Here is an 18353-nt window from a genome sequence, read left to right on the forward strand (position 1 = left end):
GGTAGGATTAGGTTTCCACTGACAAAAGAAATAATACATGTAGAGCATGTGTGTGAGTACATGTGCATGTGAGAAGTACATGTGCATAGTGAGAGACAGTTCTTGTCTCAAAGAATTGATCATCTAAATAGACAACATAAAGGGTGAGAGAAAGATCGGATCAGTGGTTATTTTTGGGCTTCCCTGTAGCGTGGATGTGTTATTCTGGAGTAGTTTATTTTGGAATAATAAATCCAGAATAAATTATTCTGGAATAACTCTGTAGTGTAGACGTACCCTCAGTGAACATCATTAAGACTATGCCTAGACAGGGAAACTGTTGGTAGGGAATTATCAGGAGAGGCTTTCCTAGCATTTGGCCCATCCACACAGGGTCAAATGTCAGAAAACCCCTTTCGGTAGAGACATCCCTTCTTCCTTGTGGAATGAGGTGTACAGAGATGTTGACAGGATGCTCCCGGCAGATCAGTCTGGATGCATGCTCTGTTGACAAAACTTTCAGTCGACAGAAGTTTTGTCAACAGAAGCCTGCAATTTAGACATAGCCTAAAGGTTGAGAAAAGTTTCCAGAGTGAACAGAAGATTCTCTCCCTCTCTGGAGAGAGAAGGGAGTGAAAGGGTGCCTTTTTGAGACTCTCTTGAAACATTTTGCACACCCCAACTTGTACTGGTCCATATGTAACACCATATAATATTTCATCTGCCCATCTGAAAGAAGGCTAACACCCACTGAAATTCTACCTTACCCTGGGAACAAAAGATCCTGAAAAAAGACAACATACAAACTTTAAGTGCCTTAGTCCAATAATAATAGTTCCAGAAGCATTTGCCAACCAACCCTGCCTGTAAACATTTGCAATATCACTTCTATAATGAATGGTATTTCTTAGATTCAACAACCTTAACAATTCTGTAGCCCATGTTTGAAGAGCAGATGAGGAAATAAATAAGCATGTTGCTGAGTGGCTGTCACCTGTTTTTCAAGATGCCAGCAGCTAGCTAAGTAGATCCTTGGGGTTAGAGTGTAGGAGCAAATTGGGGTAAATGTTTAACTTGAATCTTTGGAGTGTGCAGCTTTTGCCTTTCTTTATTAACCCAGCTTCTTCATAGTTGCACAACTGCAGGCACGCGGATACCAACAGAGCACTTGATATAACTTGCTTATGGAAGAATGAACAAAGGTAAGGAGGTTTATGTTTTATATTGCTATCATACCTGCAAACTGTAGAGATGCCTCAAGTTTGCCCGTTGGCTTTTCCTAGCAGTGCAGCCCGGCATGTAGAAAACAATCTCATTATTGTTTAAGGTAGAAGCACAAAAGCACAGCCTAGTAATGTTAAAAGTTTCAGAATGAAGGACAATTTTATGTTGCTCTGATCATATTTTCTACCTTTTGGGTAAGTTGGCTCGGGTAATTTTAAGTCATGCCACAGTGTTGTCTGAAATATCTCATTTGTGAAGCAACAGAGACAGCAAGAAATGCTGCCCGGAGTTGTGAATTGTTGTCCTTGAGATTGTGTGGTTAAAACAGGGAATTTTGAATTTTTTTTTCTGAAAATACTGATATGTTGAAACCAAAACTAATCATAAAACCCTGGAATTTAAAAAAAAAATGGTTTGAAAAGTTTTACTACAGTCCAAACATCTGGCCTGACATTTTTGAATCAGAGAGTTTTGATTTTTTTTTCAGTTGAAATGATTTATTCTTTCAGAATTTTAGTAGCTTTACAACAGAAAAGTTTTAAAAGAAAAGCTTTGAAATTGGAAGGAAGCATTTCAAAATTAATGAAATGAAATATACTGATTCTTCTGAACTATTTCCTGCCCCCTCCCCACTGGCTTTTGGTTCCTGAACATTTTCATGGTTTTAACTTTTAATTCCAATTTGGACTGGGAGCAATTTTGAAATGTCAATAATTCTCACAGGAGGGGAAAATCACTTCCAGCCAGCCTTATTTGTGGCAGCATCTCATAGAGGCTGTCTATATTATGGAGTTATTTCGAAATAAGATATATCGAAACAGCTCTTTCTGAAATATCTTCTTTTGAAATAACACAGGTACACACAAAATGCATTTCAAAATAGCACCCAGCTATTTCCAAATAGCATTTTCCGACACATGGCGCAATATTGAAACAGTGCCATTGGATACCATTATGGCTTGTTTCAAAATATCTGTTTTGAAAGAGGTGTTTTTCCTCCTGCAAGGAGGTTTACCAATTTAGAAATAATGGATTTGCTATTTCAAAATAGTGCACAGTGTAGATGCTTGCAAAGTTACTTCAAACTAATGGCTGTCATTGCAAAATAACTGTGTAGTGGAGATGTAGCCTGAACGTCCTTTGGCTGCTTATTTTTTTTTTTACAGCAGGTCCCTGGAAAGACCAAGGTGTTTTTATGTGAATTCAATTTATATCATATTGTTTGAAGTGAATAGTAACAATGAACTCTTTAAATGTCAAATTACATGATTACAATGATCTCTTCTGCCATATTATCTGTGGAAAATCATCTACACGTACATGTATACACCTCACACACGTTTGCACAGATTTTTTTTCCCGCCCCTATTGTCTTGTCCACCAAAAATGATACCCTGTATTTTCCTTTCCCTGCTTCTCTCACTACTGTCTTAATAGATCTCCTCATTCAAAGAGATGACCTTATTACTTCTGTTGTGTTAAGGTTTCAGGTTTTCATCAGCCCCTCTGAAAAGCTCAAGCTAGCCTAATTGTTCTACTTCCTCCAGATGACTGTGTCCTTTTTGTGTTTTGTTCCCTTCTGTGGAGTTGTAGGTGTGGTGAGAGTGGTTCTTTGTGAGGAAAGCCAGCTGTTGATTCCTCTGCGTGGTACACAAAGGGCTAAAATGCTTGTATGTTGGGGCAGTACAAGTGTTCTTTTTGCATTGCTTGTGTGTATGGTATAGATTGGGGTAAGGGAACTCTTTACGTCAGGCCCATTTTTCATCCCTCCAATTAAGAGGGGCCCCCAATTGCTCTAATAGAATCCAAACAGATGGAAATTTCAGTTATGTTTATATGAAGAAAAAAAAACTTTTGGAATGTGTAAGAAAATAAATCTGTAGAATGTAAAAACTATTAACCGGTATTAAAATGTGAATACACCTACATAAAACCAGTAACAATGTTTCAACTTATTTCATGAGATGGATGAGCTTGAGACCCAGCAGCTGATCATACTGTGCCCCCTTTATGAAATTTCAAAGCCTTCCTGAGGGAGGCTGCCCCCTACTTTGCTCACCCCTGACATAGATCAGCTGAGAGCAAGTGTGAGGCTAAGAGAGCAGGGAAAGGTGTAGAGGGATCTTTGCAAAATTAAGGTAGTTAAAGAAAATTCTGTTAATAACCAAAGAGCTAGAGTTTCTTTTTAATAGAAGGCAAATTTTAAGAAACTCATGGAGAAATGGATACCTCATCTACCCACTTGTCTCGACTCTACCGTAAATATTAGATAAGGTCCGGTGAACTGTTTATTATAATAATATAACAATTAAGTTGTTTGCAAACATTAACAAATTGAGAAAGAACCAGATTCTTCCATTCAAATTGCACAGTGCTTTATGGGGAAGTGGTGGTTCAGTGGTTTGAGCACCGATCTGCTAAACCCAGGGTGGTAAGCTCAGTCTTTGAGGGGGGCTACCGGGGGGAGGTATAGCTTAGTGGTTTGAGCATTGGCCTCCTAAATATGCAGCTGTGAGCTCAATCCTTGCGGAGGCCATTTAGGAATTGGGACAAATAGATGTCAGTGAGGGTGCTTGGTCCTGCCAAGAGGGCAGGGGAGTGGACTAGATGATCTGCTGAGGTCTTTTCCAGTTCTAGGAGATGTGTATCTCCAATAATTCAATTTATGGCTATGTCTACACTAGCACCCTCTTTCAAAAGGGGGATGCTAATGAGGCGCTGCAATGAATATGCAGTGCCTCATTAGCATAACAGCAGCTGCAGCACTTCAAAAAAACCTCCTTTGACTGCATGTGGCTCATCTACAGAGGGTCCTTTTTTTGAAACCACATTCACACAGGCAGTCTAGGGCAAGTTGAGAACAGCAGTCAGCCTCTAATTCTTACTATTAGACAGTTTCTTATTCCTTCAAAGAGGAGTCAGGAAGGAATCTCCCCTCTCTGTCGTCTCCTTGACATCCCATCTCACAATGCACTCTCAGGAGTGACTTACCCTTTTCTTAAGCTACTGGGCACTGCTTGTGAGAGTTTAATGATTTAGTTGAATGACAACAGCACTCACAACTTGCTGAGCGTGGTCCCCACTCACAGAGGAGATGGATTATCGGTCTGACCCCTAAGTTCTTACCTTCCTAGCGATCAAAACCAGGGAGCAGAGATAGTCTCCTTGCTCTGTTTGTATGGTATCTAGCTCACTGGAGTCCTGCCACATGATTGCAGCTCTGAAGTGCTACAGTAATGTAAATATATACACAACAAATAGTACTTTCAAGCTTCTTTGAAAACAGAGCAAAGTTTCACAAGCACATTATAGAATATAAACAAATCCCTTTACAAAAGCTCTGTGAGCCATAACGTTTCATAATCTTCACAGTTAAGGAACTATTTCTCATATCTTGCCCCTGTAAACATTGAAAATGTCAGTTTGTGAGGAGAGGGAGGGGGAAAATATCATCTGACTCACGTCAGCTATTCTAAGTGCACTGACCTGTTTTTCGGTGCTTGCAAGGGCAGAAAGTACAATTGCTATGAACTCCGGGGTCTAGTTTGGACTGGACAGAAAATTACCTTGATCAGTGCAAGGAAGGTAGCCTAAGGAGTGGGGAATGGGACTACAGGCCAGTCTCTGGTCTGATCTGTGCTTGTAATTTAGTTAGCAGTAAGAATTGTCGTGATCATGGAGAGAGGATAATGTACAGTTGCTATGGTGAATAATACAGGTGGTACTAACAAGGCCACATCGGGCAGAATTCTGAGACTTCTACATTGAATAGTGTGGAAATGTGCTTCTGGATCATAAGCATTAAATGTAAGGAGTCAACCTGTGGCCCGACATGAAGAAAGAAATCAGAATCTGGAGGAAAAAAGTAATGCATAATGACATGAATTTTCAAGAACCTCTTGGATGTCTCATGGATTTAGCTTAGTCCTAGTCTGTTCACCAAATAAGTGTTAAGGCAGTTGCAGAGATCTGGACCATGAAATGCTACCTGTTGTAAAATAGCTGAATTCAGATGTTGCAATCCTCCGAGAGGTTACACAATCAAAACAGGTTTTCTGGAAGAGTGCGAGTCATGGCAACAGACTAAGGAACCTCCTGTCTATTTAAACATCTCTTAGATCTGTACAGGTGCACGATGCTTGCTGTTTGAGATGCGTTAGTGGAGCTCAGTTTATTTACTGATGATTTTATACAACCTGGAAATTCAGCAAAGCACCTGAGCACGTGCTGAACTTTAAGCAGGAATGCCTAGCCACTAAAATGCACACACACAGAAGGACACTGCATGTGCACACGATTGGCTGAATGGAAGGCTCAGCAGAACACTCAGGCACAGATGGGTTATTCTGAATTTGAATTTCCATCTGACCCTTAAATGTGTAATTTCTCTGGAGCAATGGAGAAACAGAAGGGGACTGAGGGAAATTTTGCCCTGCTGCTGTCTGGACTGTACTTGGTCTGTGGGTTGCAAGTCACTCTTTGTGCTTGTAGGCCATGTGCACTTCAGAGAATTTTAGAAAAGCATTCCCCATGAATGGGAAATAATTTTGGATGAGGGGCAACGCCAAGATTTTGGTAAGTGGTCTGTAGAGGTGGTGTGGGGTCTGGGATGGAGGTTGGGTGTAGAAGAGAGCTCTGGGAAAAGGTTTCAGGTGCAGAAGAAGGTGTGGGGTCTGAGAAGGAGTTTGGGTGAAGGAGGGGGTTGTGACCTGGAACAGAGGATTGGAATGCAGAGTATGGGTGCATGAGAGGAGTCCGGCCTGTGGGAGGGATGCAGGGTCTGGGAAGAAGATGTGACCTGGGACAAGGGGATGGATGGGTGCAGAGGGTTTGGATGGTGACCTGAGGCCAGGACTCGGAGGAGTAACAGGAGGCGGGGTGCCAGAGGCAGGCTCTGGTTAGGAGGTGGTCCCCTAGGCAGCTTCCAGCCAGCAGCCCAGCAGGTCCCTGCCTGTCGCTGCCCCAGGCCACTCAAAGCAGCAAGCTACTGGGGCCACATACCTTTTGGCACTGCACACACCTTGCTGGAGGATGGGGAGGAGAGACTTCACATGCTTCCTGTTTCTGGCCCATGGGAATGGCAAGGATTGTGTTGGGGATGGGTGCAGTGCAGGAGGTATTTCCCCTATCCTGCCCTGCCAGTGGAATGCAGTGCCTGGAGGTATGTGGCCACAGGATCTGGCTGCTTTGAGTGGGCTGGGGCTGCAGCAGGCAGGGAGCCTGCCTCAGCATCTGGGCAGGTTGCAGGCTGGATCCAAAGGTTTGGCAAGCCGGATCTGGCCCATGTTCTGTATTTTGCCCACCCCTGTGCTGGCTTTAGCTCAGCTTCACCAGTGGGAGCCACAGGATAGATAATAAGAACATAAGACTGGCCATACTGGGTGAGACCAAAGGTTCTTCTAGCCCAATATGCTGTCTCCCAACAGTGGCCAGTGCTAGGGACCTCAGAGGAAATTAATAAACAGAATAATTAATCATCAAGTGATTCCTCCCCTGTCACCTATTCCCAGCTCCTGGCAGTCAGAAGCTAGGAACACCATCCTTGCCTACCCTGGCTAATAGCTCCCATAATGTGTAGTCTTTTTCATGCTGCATGAACTCCACTTAATCAGCAGCAATATAAACCATAAGCATGGAGGAAGGCTTTCTCTAGCACCATTAATCCATCTTGGCTCATTGGCATTCATTTAATTAAAAGGGGAAAAAATTAAATGACGCCTTCTTTACCTGCCTTAAGGGTCTCACACCTCACGTGCTCTGTAGCCCTGGATTCAGTTGGATAATAGCAATATACCATGGTAAAATATTAACATAAAATAATATCTGCTGCTCCAAAAATGCTGGGGTTTCTTTTACAGGAAATCTAGTCATGTTAAAATAAATGGAATTATATTCATTTTCATTTTTTAAAGCCAGCAAATTCCTAAAGAGGATTTATCCAGTTGCTACAATGTGCTTAAGGTCTTATAGCACACGCTCAAATACAGTTTTGTTAGCGGCTGGAGGATCTGGCATACGGCATCATCTGGGTAAATCTGCTCAGTGCTGCTTTGCTCTGGTCAATGAGGATTTTTTCATCTTAAGCTTTATTCCTGGGACCATATGTGGTCCTGCTTTTTCCAGAGCTGGTTCAGTTTTATTACACAGAAGGGGTGGATGAGCATTTCTTGCCACCTGGGCTGACAGTCATCACAGGCACCAGGGCAAGGTGTGTGTGCAGGGAAAACTCTGCACACTTGGAAGGGGTGGGGCTTTGTTTGGAAGGGGTGGGGCTTTGTGTGGAAGGGGTGGGGCCTCAAGATGTCAGCCCTTAGCACTGCCCAGAATGTAGCATGGCCCTCTTATACTCTCCCAGGTCTTAGAGTGATATGGACTGGCACGCAGGAGCTCTGGTAGCAATTCAGAGGAATTCAGGGCTTTGGTCACTGCTCCAGCCACAGTGGTGGTGGCTGGGAACTTGACCCCTTTGAATTGTCAGGTCCTGGAGCAATTGCTCCCTTTGCCTTTTTCCTCCCCACATCAGTAGGCCCACTTCTTGATGGCACATTTCGCTAAAGACAGCAGGGAAGAGTAATCTTGTGGTGAAGTCACTGGGCTGTGGCTCTGCAGTGCGGGGTTTGAAAACAAACGCCCTAACCATTTTGCAAACCGTTTTCATTAATCATCCAAATGTCTCAGCCACAAAAGTTCTTACTCTTCAGGCAAAAGCGGTGCAGAGAGAAAACATGAAAAGCAGCAACAGAACCCAAATACGTGCTAAAAAGCTTACTGGGGTCAATGAACTCCAACCTAGTGGACTCATAATTATCAATCATTCATAAACCGCAACTGGGGTTTCCTGGTGTTTACAAGGTCATAACCATCTCCGGTTCAGAATCAGAAGATCTATGAATAGTTCAAACTTTCCTCTGTGCAGCTGGGGCCTTTGATCTCGCTATTATGTGTCAAGCGATTAGCAGATGGTAGCTCACTCGACAGTGCATAGATTCAAAAAGCTGGATTTTGCATTACTAGAGGTGGGGGATTTGAATATTTCCCTCTCGATCAAAGGGGTACAATAATTTTTGATGGGGTTTGGTAAGTAGTCAAGGGCTCTTTCTTCCATGATATTAATGGAGGAGGTGTGGGGTCTGGGATGGAGGTTGGGTGCCGAAGGAAGTCTGAGGTAAGGCTTGGAGTGCAGGAGTGAGGTCTGGGAGGGAGTCTGAGTGAAGGAGGGGGTTGTGACCTGGGACAAGGGATTGGGGTGCAGAATCCAGGAAGGGAAATGGGTGCAGTAGAGGAATCTGATCTGGAGGAAGTGTGTGGGCGGAGGTCTGGGAAGGCGTTATGACTTGGAGAGGAGGATTGAGGTGCTGTTATAGGTGCAGAAGCAGGGGTGTAGGAGGGTTTGGGTCATGACACGGGGTATGGATACAGAAAGGGGAGCAGAAGGTTGGAGAGGGAGGGGCTGGAGGGCTAGGTGCAGGCTCTGACCAGGAGCTGCTTACTGAGGTAGCTCCCTCTCTGCCCCACCCCCACATGCAGCTCAAAGCAGCGCACTGCAGGGGCTGTACGCACTGCACACCACCAGCTGTGGAGGGGAGGAGGCGGGTGTTGTGTGCTGCCGGCACTGCAAGCACAGCCCAGGCAGCTCCCATTGTCCAGTTTCCAGCCAATGGGAACTGCAAGATCGTGCTGGAGGCAGCGGCAGTGCATGGAGTCCCCTCCTATCCCTGGATTTGTGGCATGCAGAGAGCACATGGCCCCCACAGCCAGCCAATTTGAGTGGTGTGTGGGGCAAAGGCAGAAGGTAGGGAGCTTGCCCAGTGCTCCCACTGGACTGTGGGAAGGTGGCAGTGGGCCAGATCTAGTGGTGTGGTGGGCTGGATGCAGCCCACGGCCCACATTTTCCCCGCCAGTGCCCTAGACTGTTCCCAGGAAAGCCACCTCACACTTTTGTTGCCAATGTCCATTGTTGTCTGGCACATTGTTCAACAGTCATATGACCCTTCTGATCCCACATCTGTCTCAGCTGCCCCATGAGAGGTTACATACAATTCAGGACAGCAATAATACATAAATCATTCATTTAATGCAACTGATCCCAAAATATTCAAACTTAACTCGAGAGCATCTTGTAGGGATATGGCAGGAAATTGCCATATCTTTCCCCTTTCCCCTTAAAGAAGTGTGCATGGGGGCATAATTAGAATACTTGGCTGGCACCATAATGGCATCCATTGACTTACTTCCTGGATGGGTTTATCCCCTGGATGGCTTTTCTGCCATAGCCTTTCATAATTTCACAGTTCTGTTGTTCAGATAATAAACATACGAGCAGCAAGCCAGCCTACCTGCTTCAAAAATCTGTCCTGTGTGGCTTGAACAACCATCCTGTACAATTTCTGCTTGTGAACCTATGAGATGGAACGCCCACATGTCCCTTCTCACCCCATGTACTCCAGACCCTGTCTGAGAACGTGAGACCTGAATTTCCCCTCCAAGGTGGTTTCTAGAGCGTGTGCGTGTTACTGCATGCCTCACAGGATTGGCTGGACAAAAAAGGGTTGATGTTCTCCATCACCCCTGGAAATATCACAAGCAGCAGTTTTTTTGACAACTGGAAGAATTCAGGTAGGGTTGGTGTAACCCACACACCTAGGTGTGGGTCACTGTCCCATGTCGTGGCACCTAGACCACTTACACAGAGCTGAAATAAGTCTTCTCTACAGCCTAAGCTATGAGGAAGCTGGCTTTTAGCTCCAAGTGTAGAGGTGCCTGAAGAAAGGTCCCAGGTTTGAGTCTACCTGTGAGCAGTTACAGTGGCTCCTTGTGAGGCAGCTGTCAACCATGCAGTACTTTTAAAAGCAGAAGGTTCAAATAAGGGAGGACAGGAAGGACTAATGCTCCCCATACCTTTAGGATGGCCTGTTGTCCCCCCACATTAAGTCAAAGTGAGCAAAACGTGATCTTTTGAGCACGAGTTTAATGCCTGTCATGTCTCCCCCTTCAAGAAGTACCTATAGCCCTGGCCCACAATAATACATAAGACATTTAACTAATACAATGGATACCAAGGATAGGTTTACTTAATTCCATAAATTCTCCCGAGAACATGACAGGAGAGAGAACAAAGGGCACTCATGGATGTTCCTGCAAAGATGGGCTTCAATGAGCAATGGACTAAGTCCCATTCACCTTGAAAAATCTACCCTCTATTGGTAATTGATTTAACCCTCACTGTGCCACAGGAGTTGGATAAGATTTTGGTCTTCTTGAGAGGAGTTGGTCTCTTGCAAGGTTAGAGAGTGAATGAAGTTTGCTAAACCACTTCATGCCAGTCAGAGCACGGAACTTCTCTGAGAGCTCTGGAGCAAAGGAAAATAGGAAAATTAAACACAGATTAGAGAGGGCCAACTCAATTAATATTCTGCAGTCTAGTCTTCTGAATAGCATATATTTGCCTTTCACTAATGATCCTTGCCAAGCGCACAGGTCTGGCTTGATAGAACCGGTTCAAGAAGATAGTATTTATATTTTGAGTATAAGTAGCAGGCACTTATTAGTAGGCACCACATGTTTTTATGGGACTTCACTTGATAACCCATATCAATTTCCATCGCTAAGCAAACAGCTTCACATTATTCTTATATTCTGAAACATAAAGCAAATAACACACCAAGCTGCAAACTGCAAATAAGGTTAAAATTTAAATCTATTGTAATCAGAACTGAACGCTGGCCCAGAGATGCACGATAGTGGTTTTCCAGAATCCCATGATCTTGATTTCCAAAATTATACTGTTATTCTTAGGGAGCTCAGGTTACTTTCCATGACTGTTTTTTATCGAACATGTTTAAAAGATAGACTTGTGTGTGTGTCTGTGTGTGTGTCTATGTGTGTGTGAGAGACAGAATGGCTTAAATATAAGTGGGAAACTTTTGTCCCATTTGATAAGCTCAGAGAAACATCTTTTTAAAAAAAATATTACTCTGTTCTCCATAATACCATACTCTGTCAAACAGACACAGAAGTTGCAAAATTAAAATAAGGAACTCCCTTTAAGGGACTGGGTTTCTCTTCTCCAATAAACTTCTCCATCAGAATTTGGGATTTCTTTCTCAAATAAGACACTGTGTTTCTTCTCATTCCTGTCAGAAAGGATATTCCTTTTGGCAACACATGAATATATTCTAAATAATAGTAACTTAAGAGAAAATGAGGATTATATCTAGGTCTTAATTTTCAACAGGGCCTTAGCTGGCTTCCATTTTTGCCAGATCAATGTTGCTCATGAATATTTTTTGTGGGCACAGATAGACAGCTTAACATGCAATCTCTAATATTTCTCACTCTGATGAATAAAAGGCTCAGCTAATCTTTTACTGTCACCAAAAAATTGCACATACCAGCCTTGTCTACACTAGGAATTTCTTTCAAATGATATTTCGAAAGAAGGGAGCTCTTTCGAAAGATCCCATGGAGCATCTGCACACAAAAAGTGTTCTTTCAAAAGTAAATCGAAAGAATGTGGTACTCCTTTCGAAATCACTCTTTCTTTCCTGTTTTAGGAAGAGTGCCCCTTTTGAAAGCTTCGTTCAAAAGAAAACATGTGTAGATGCTCCGCAGGCCCTTTTTTTCCCCAAAAAAGCAGGCCTCATGGGTCCTGATTTTTCGATCCCTGCTCTGCTTTTTTGAAAGAGCAGGGGCTGTGCGGATGCTCACTTTTGAAAGGGCAGATCACTCTTTTGAGCCACTTTTTTGTGTGTGGTCTAACTTTCGAAAGTAGTTTTTTCGAAAGATCTCTTTAGTGTAGACGTATCCATAGGGTATGTCTACACAGCAAAGTTATTTCAGAATAACGTCCCTTATTCCGAAATAACTTTGCCAGCATCTACACAATGCAGCTACTCTTTTGAATTAATTTCAGAATAAGGGATGGCTTATTTCCAATTTGGCAAACCTCACTGTATGAGGAATAGTGCCTGTTTCAAGCTAAATATTTCAGAATAGGGTCTGTGTAGACAGGGGAACAGGGGCTATTTCAAAATAAGCCATAGCTTATTTCAAAATAACTCTGCTGTTTAGACATAGAATTTTGGATCACAGACCCTGGAAGCAGCACTTCCTGGGGCTCTAATCTGAAATAGGCACTGTTGTGTGTGGACACACTATTGCAGAATAAGTTTTGCTTGTTTCGGAGCTTCCCTGTTGTGTGGATGCCTTATTCTGGAATAGTTTATTTTGGAATAACAAGTCTGGAATGAGATATTCCAGGATAACTTCACCATGCAGACATACCCATAGAAATGGAATGTGACTTGATATGCGTTGGAAAAATGGAGCCCTAACATTCAAAGACACTTCAGAGGTTTCCTGTTGTCTATACAGGAGTCCAACAGAATTGCCAGGCTCCTGGGCAAAGCATCAGAGGACACTGGATGCACACTTCTGTAAGGGATAGGGCCTTGGGTGGCAGGGCAGGGCTGGGAGCAGTCAGCTGTTGGTGCCTCCCAGATGGTGCTGTGCCCCCCTCCCACATCCAGCCTGCAGTGCTATCTGGAGCACACTGCCTCAACCTCCGGTAGTAACTTAAAGGGCTCAGGGGTCTGGTCACTGCTGCTGTTGCAGTATTGGTGGTGGCAGCCAGAAGCTCCAGACCCTTTTGAATCACTGCCCCCTGGGGCAGTTGCCCTCTTTGTCTCCCCTCGTCATGCTGGCAGGCCAGTATCTACATGCCAAGCAGAAATTAAGGTGCCAAGGGCGCAGGACTGGGTCCCCAAACCACAGTTTGTTCAACTTAGTTATCTTCATTTGCAGTGAATCCCATTGGATAAAGGGGAGAAAATTTAATCAACATTATTTTAGAAAAGACTTTGCTTAATGAATATTAACAAAATGACAAAAAAGCAAAACGTATTTTACTTTGCGTAAAATCTTTCACAGATAACAAAATAAGTGGCTAGTTTGGCCATGTTACTGGAACATTTATAATTTGTGGCATTTCCCCCATTTTTTCTGCAGTGATCTGCATTTGGTGCTAGGATTACAGACATTTAATTGGAGATCAGGTTTGCAAAAACTCCCCCAACCCCAACCAGTGTACTTGTTTTCAGGTGCAAAAACGTATGAAACTTAGATCCGAAAAGGTTTCTTTCCTTCACAGATTTAAAAGAGTTTTGTTTTGAGATTTAGAAGAGTGAGAGACTCCTTCTTGGTCTGGGGGACCAACAAAAAGCAATCAACAACCTAAGAAAATGGATGTTGTTAGTTTTAAAACACACCTGGTTTCGCTTTAATCCTTAACATGCAAGCAATCAGTGACATTAACTAGGATGAGAAACTTGCAGAATTTCCTTGTTATCAGTTTGTTGTTTCATCTTCGAGGTCACACTGTTTCTGGCTGAAAAGAGACCTACATTTTCTGAACAACCCTGTGCTTTATTGGTCTTTGCTCATGCTGTGCTTTTGTGGTGCTGAATGGATAGCGCCCACTCAAAAACAACAGTGAGGTTCCTCTCTTTATCTTAATGAGGTCCAGTACCTAGGAGTACATGAACTTTGTGTTTGCTAAACCACAATGATTATTCAGCCTATTAAACAGCACCAGAGGGATGAAAATAGAACACATGTCTACTAGTAGCTCTCCTGTCATTCAGCTCTATCTTTCAGGTGACATGTAAAACTGAGATCCTGAACCCATGGGGTCTGTAAAGCCTCCAGGCCTTTTTCTAAAAGCAAAGTTATTGAAACATTTCTCCCCTTTCCTGCCAAGTCTAAAGTCCATCCTGGGTAATTGCATCCTGCTGACCTCCATTCCTGTCACTTGATTTAATTGATGGTCCTGTTAATTATTATTGAATGTTTATATTATAGTAGTGCTTACGGGCACCAGTCCGGGATTGGGGCCTTATTGTTCTACTGTACAAATATGGCACAGTGACATGGGCTCAGCCCGGATTGCTGACCATCTAATGAGCATCCCACCTTTGTATCCTAAACTGCTGCATGTGTAACCCCACACCTAGGTGTGATTCAGTGTCCCACCTAGGCCACTTACACAGAGGCTGGCTCTCATGTACAGCCTTAGCTGAGGGCCAGTTAGCTTTCAGCTCAAACTGTGACAACTTCTGCATTAAGCTTCAGAGGTCCCTGGTTTGAGTCTGCCTGTGGCTGGTTCACATGGTGACATCAGATATGATTAATCAACTGCACTCCATTTATAATTTATACTTGGGATAAGACCTGCATCATGCTGTTATTAGGAAAGTTCAACTATGCAAAATAATAGACTCAGTATAAGGAGCTAGATTGTGGCTGGCCCAGTGCAGGGAGAAGGGAAGGGATAGGTCCTTCTGCTTTCACCCCTACACACCCCGCCCCTGCCCGGCAGCACTGGACCACCCAAAAGGTGTGATTGGGTACATGGGGAGGGCACAGCATGGCCCTGCCCCAGTACTTACTGGTCAGTGGAGCTGGCTGGATGTAGAAGGAGCAGATGCTGCAGTCTCTGAAGAAGTGTTGAAGAGGCTTCGCTCCCCTCTGTGGCCTGGTGAGCTCTGGGAGACATCAGGAGAGACTGCTCAGCACAGCTCATGGGGAATCACCATGATTTGGGCTCCTTAGCTCCCTTAGGCACACTGGAGAAACACTCCCTCATTCTGTGTTGCTGAGAACTGATGCCTCTTGGAGCTCCTGGAGTTGGCGACACAGTTTGTCAGGGTCAGCTTCTGTCTGCTTGTCTGCTCCACTGCGCTGTGACACGTTCCTACTGAGGTTGCTTGCTTTCTGTTCCCCCTCTGCCACTCTCAGGGAGCAAGGGAAAGCTGTGGCTCATTTGCCTTGCTCTTCCTCCTGGCTGCCCTTCTCAATCCCTGACAGCGGCATTGGTTGGAATGAGGAAGTGGGGGTCAGCCGCCCTCCCCCCAAAGGGAACACTTGCCTCCTACGCTCTCGCGTCCACACACCAACCACCTGCCCTAACTCCTGCACTCCTCCCCACACATCCCAGATCTCTGTCCTGAGCCTGTCTTCACACCCCCTGTGCCTGCCACATCTCAACCTGCTGCCCTGAGCCCACCCACACCCCTGCTCCCTGGACTCCACCCCACATTTAAATTTCTTACAGGCACAGTCATATCACACACTCACACACACACACACACACACACACACACACACACACACACACTGAATTTCTTGTACTGAGCTCCCCCCCACTCCCTGCCCCCCACCAGTGTGTGGGTGGGTCTTAATACAACAGCACCTGTAAGAAATTTAATTTACTCTCACAGCAGGACATAGGATATAAAATATAGAACTACAGGGAGTGGGGAGGAGATTTCCATTTTTGATGCACTAGAATAAACCAACCCTTCAACAGGGGCTAAATTTATTCAATCATTGCCATTGTCTTTCCAAGGCTAAAGCACATGAATACTGCACTAGCAAAGTGAACTGAGAGGGACTCCATGGCACATAATGTCCCAACTCAGGAGATCAGTGTTTAATTTTCCAGTGGCTTGATGTCTACAAAGATTTTCAGGGGAGAAATGAGAACAAATTCATTCTGTGACACGTCTATTTCCATTTTATGCACCCATCCTCACAGTGAGGCCAATTCAGTAGTCACAAAGGGGTCATCTGTGTTGAGATACATTTATTAATTTACTCAAATATGACACAAATGCTGGGTTTTTAAAGCAGATATTACTCAATTTCTTAGGTATTAGTACATGTTGAACGTCTCTAATCCAGCACACTCAGGACCTGACCTGGGCCAAACAAGAGAATTTGCCAGCTCATAGGAGGTCAATATTGTCTCACAGCATTACCAACACTTCCACTGCTTACTTAGGCTCAGAAAAGACATTTAGGGGTAATTTACAGCTAAGTAACAGCAGAGGACACTGAAAGCCAGGACTGCTGGCTGTAAGCAAACTTTACAGGACCATGGGAATCTTGGTGACACCGATAGTAAATGGTAATCTGGCTAACTGAAATCATGCCAGATTATGGATGTTGCCGGATGATAGAGTTCCAGATTAGAGAAGTTCAACCTGTAGGTAATCGCTCGTACTATCGGGTGCCTGTTTGGTAAACTATGCAAAATGACTTACTAGTCCACCTCTATGTCACGTAAATCAATCCACTGATTTGGAACAGATCTGGCGTTGGGGATCTCCATTAGGGTAATATACGAGCATCTTGGAAGTATTCATTAATTTTACCCTCCCAAACGCCCTTCGAGGCAGAGTTTTATTATTATTTGTAATATGCAGCAGGGGAACAGATGGTGCACATCACACTGTGGCTCAGCCAATGTTTGAACCCATCTCACCACAGTCCCAGTCCAATGTTTATCTGCCTTCAATCTGATTTCCATAGAAAAGTTAATTCAGGCAGCGCAAGTAGCATGTGGCAGGTCAAGTGTAAAGACCTTCTGGCTTACAGGCTGGGATGACAAGGGTGTGAGTCATCTGACAATTCTGCATCATCACCAGAAGCTCCAGGGGGGACTGGAGGGAACCTCTGAAACTAGATACTACAGAAGTGTTGCCCAACAGGGCCTCAGTGATGGTGTGACTGAATGGACCATGTATTTTACAAGGAGTTGTCTGAGCAATGATGCAGACCTCGTGACCTTGTTGGGCTACAGACCCAAGGCATTAGATTCCAGACCCCAATCCTAATTCCCCCAGATTGCACTCCTTGTCTCCTGACCACCTCTTAGTAACCAGCCCAGACTTCCTAACATCCAGCACAGCTCAGCCTTAGCTTCACTACTTGTATCCTGACTGCAGCTGGGTAACTGACATGTACCAGCTGCCCATAGTTCAGCCCTGGGTTCCAATATGGGGTGCTCTTGGGTGGAACTCTGATGCACAAGAGACCTTAAAAAGAATGAATGAGCTATTCTAGATGTTGAACTTCTCTAATCCAGAACTCTCTCGTCTGGCAACATCTGTAATCTGGAATAAGTTTAGTGAGCTGGATGACCACATATCATGAATGCAGCCAAGTTTCCCATGATCCCATAAAGATTGCTTACGGCCACCAGTCCTGGCTTTCAATGCTCTGGGCTGTTATTTAGCTCTAATTTATCTCCAAATGTCTTCTAAGAGCCCAGTAAGCAGTGGAAGTGTTGGTAATGCTGCTGGACCATATTGACCTCCCTTGGTCCAGCAAATTCTCTCATTCAGCAGAAGACTAGTCCTGAGGGTGCTGGACCAGAGAGGTCCAATCTGTAAAAGGTTGAGGAAATGGATCATGATTCTGAGACACTCAAAACTGCATACAGAGGGACAAGGAGCATGAAGTAATATCTTTTATTGGACCATCCTCTGCTGGTGGAGGACACAAGTTTTTGAGCTACAGAGAGCTTATCTTCAGGTCTGGGGAAGCTAGTCAGAGTGTTGCAGCTAAGTTCAAAATGGAGTAGATTGCTTACCATAAGTAGCTAACACATACTCTAAGAGACAGAAGTGTCATGAGAGAAGTTAAATTAGAAAAAGGAATTTGTGTACTGGGAAATACACTCAAAGCCACTGGAGAGTGAGCAGAAGAATGGAAAACTGAATTTGCATGGGTGGCAGTGAAATGTTGGGAGAAGTATTATGAGCTCAATAATTAAGTACCTATGTGGAAGGGAAAGTGTGTCCTGGGCTTCCTGTATGCTTGCAAAGAGTGGGTCTTAGGGAGATGGAAGAAGAGAAGACACAGGTAGTAGAAAAAATATATTGAGGAGAATAGCAGGCAAGTTGATGATAGACAGGGTACACATGGAAAACATGAGGTGGAAGATGCATTTTGGATTTTCAGTGGCTGAAGAGAGCAGGTTGGAGGTGGGATAGATAGGTGATAAGAATGGGAGAAGAATTACCAGAAAAGGAAGCATGGAAGGATGAAGACAGCAGGAAAGATGGCAGATTGCAGGATTCTAACAAAAAGAAGAAAGGTGAGCAGAAAAATAAAGACCCTTCATTTCAGAAGAGCAGACTTCAACTCCTTGAGAGAACTGATGGGCAGGATCCCCTGGGAAGCTAATATGAAGGGGAAAGGAGTACAGGTGAACTCACAATATTTTAAAGTAGTCTTACTGAAGGCACAGGAACAAACCATCCCGATGTGCAGTAAGAAAAGCAAACACGATAGGCAACCAGCTTGGC

At 44.1% G+C, this 18353-nt stretch overlaps 1 protein-coding gene across 1 annotated transcript in view; it reads left to right on the forward strand.

The window, feature by feature from the left end:
• The first annotated feature begins 1050 nt into the window (after positions 1–1050).
• Positions 1051–18353, forward strand: part of KCNJ16 (potassium inwardly rectifying channel subfamily J member 16) — a 49299-nt gene continuing 31996 nt past the window's right edge. The window contains exon 1 of the mRNA XM_075014760.1: positions 1051–1181. The gene's annotated coding sequence lies outside the window, so the exon portion shown is untranslated. The remainder of the gene's footprint in view (positions 1182–18353) is intronic.

The sequence above is a fragment of the Carettochelys insculpta genome, chromosome 20, assembly GCF_033958435.1.
Source record: "Carettochelys insculpta isolate YL-2023 chromosome 20, ASM3395843v1, whole genome shotgun sequence".
Taxonomy (NCBI): domain Eukaryota; kingdom Metazoa; phylum Chordata; order Testudines; family Carettochelyidae; genus Carettochelys; species Carettochelys insculpta.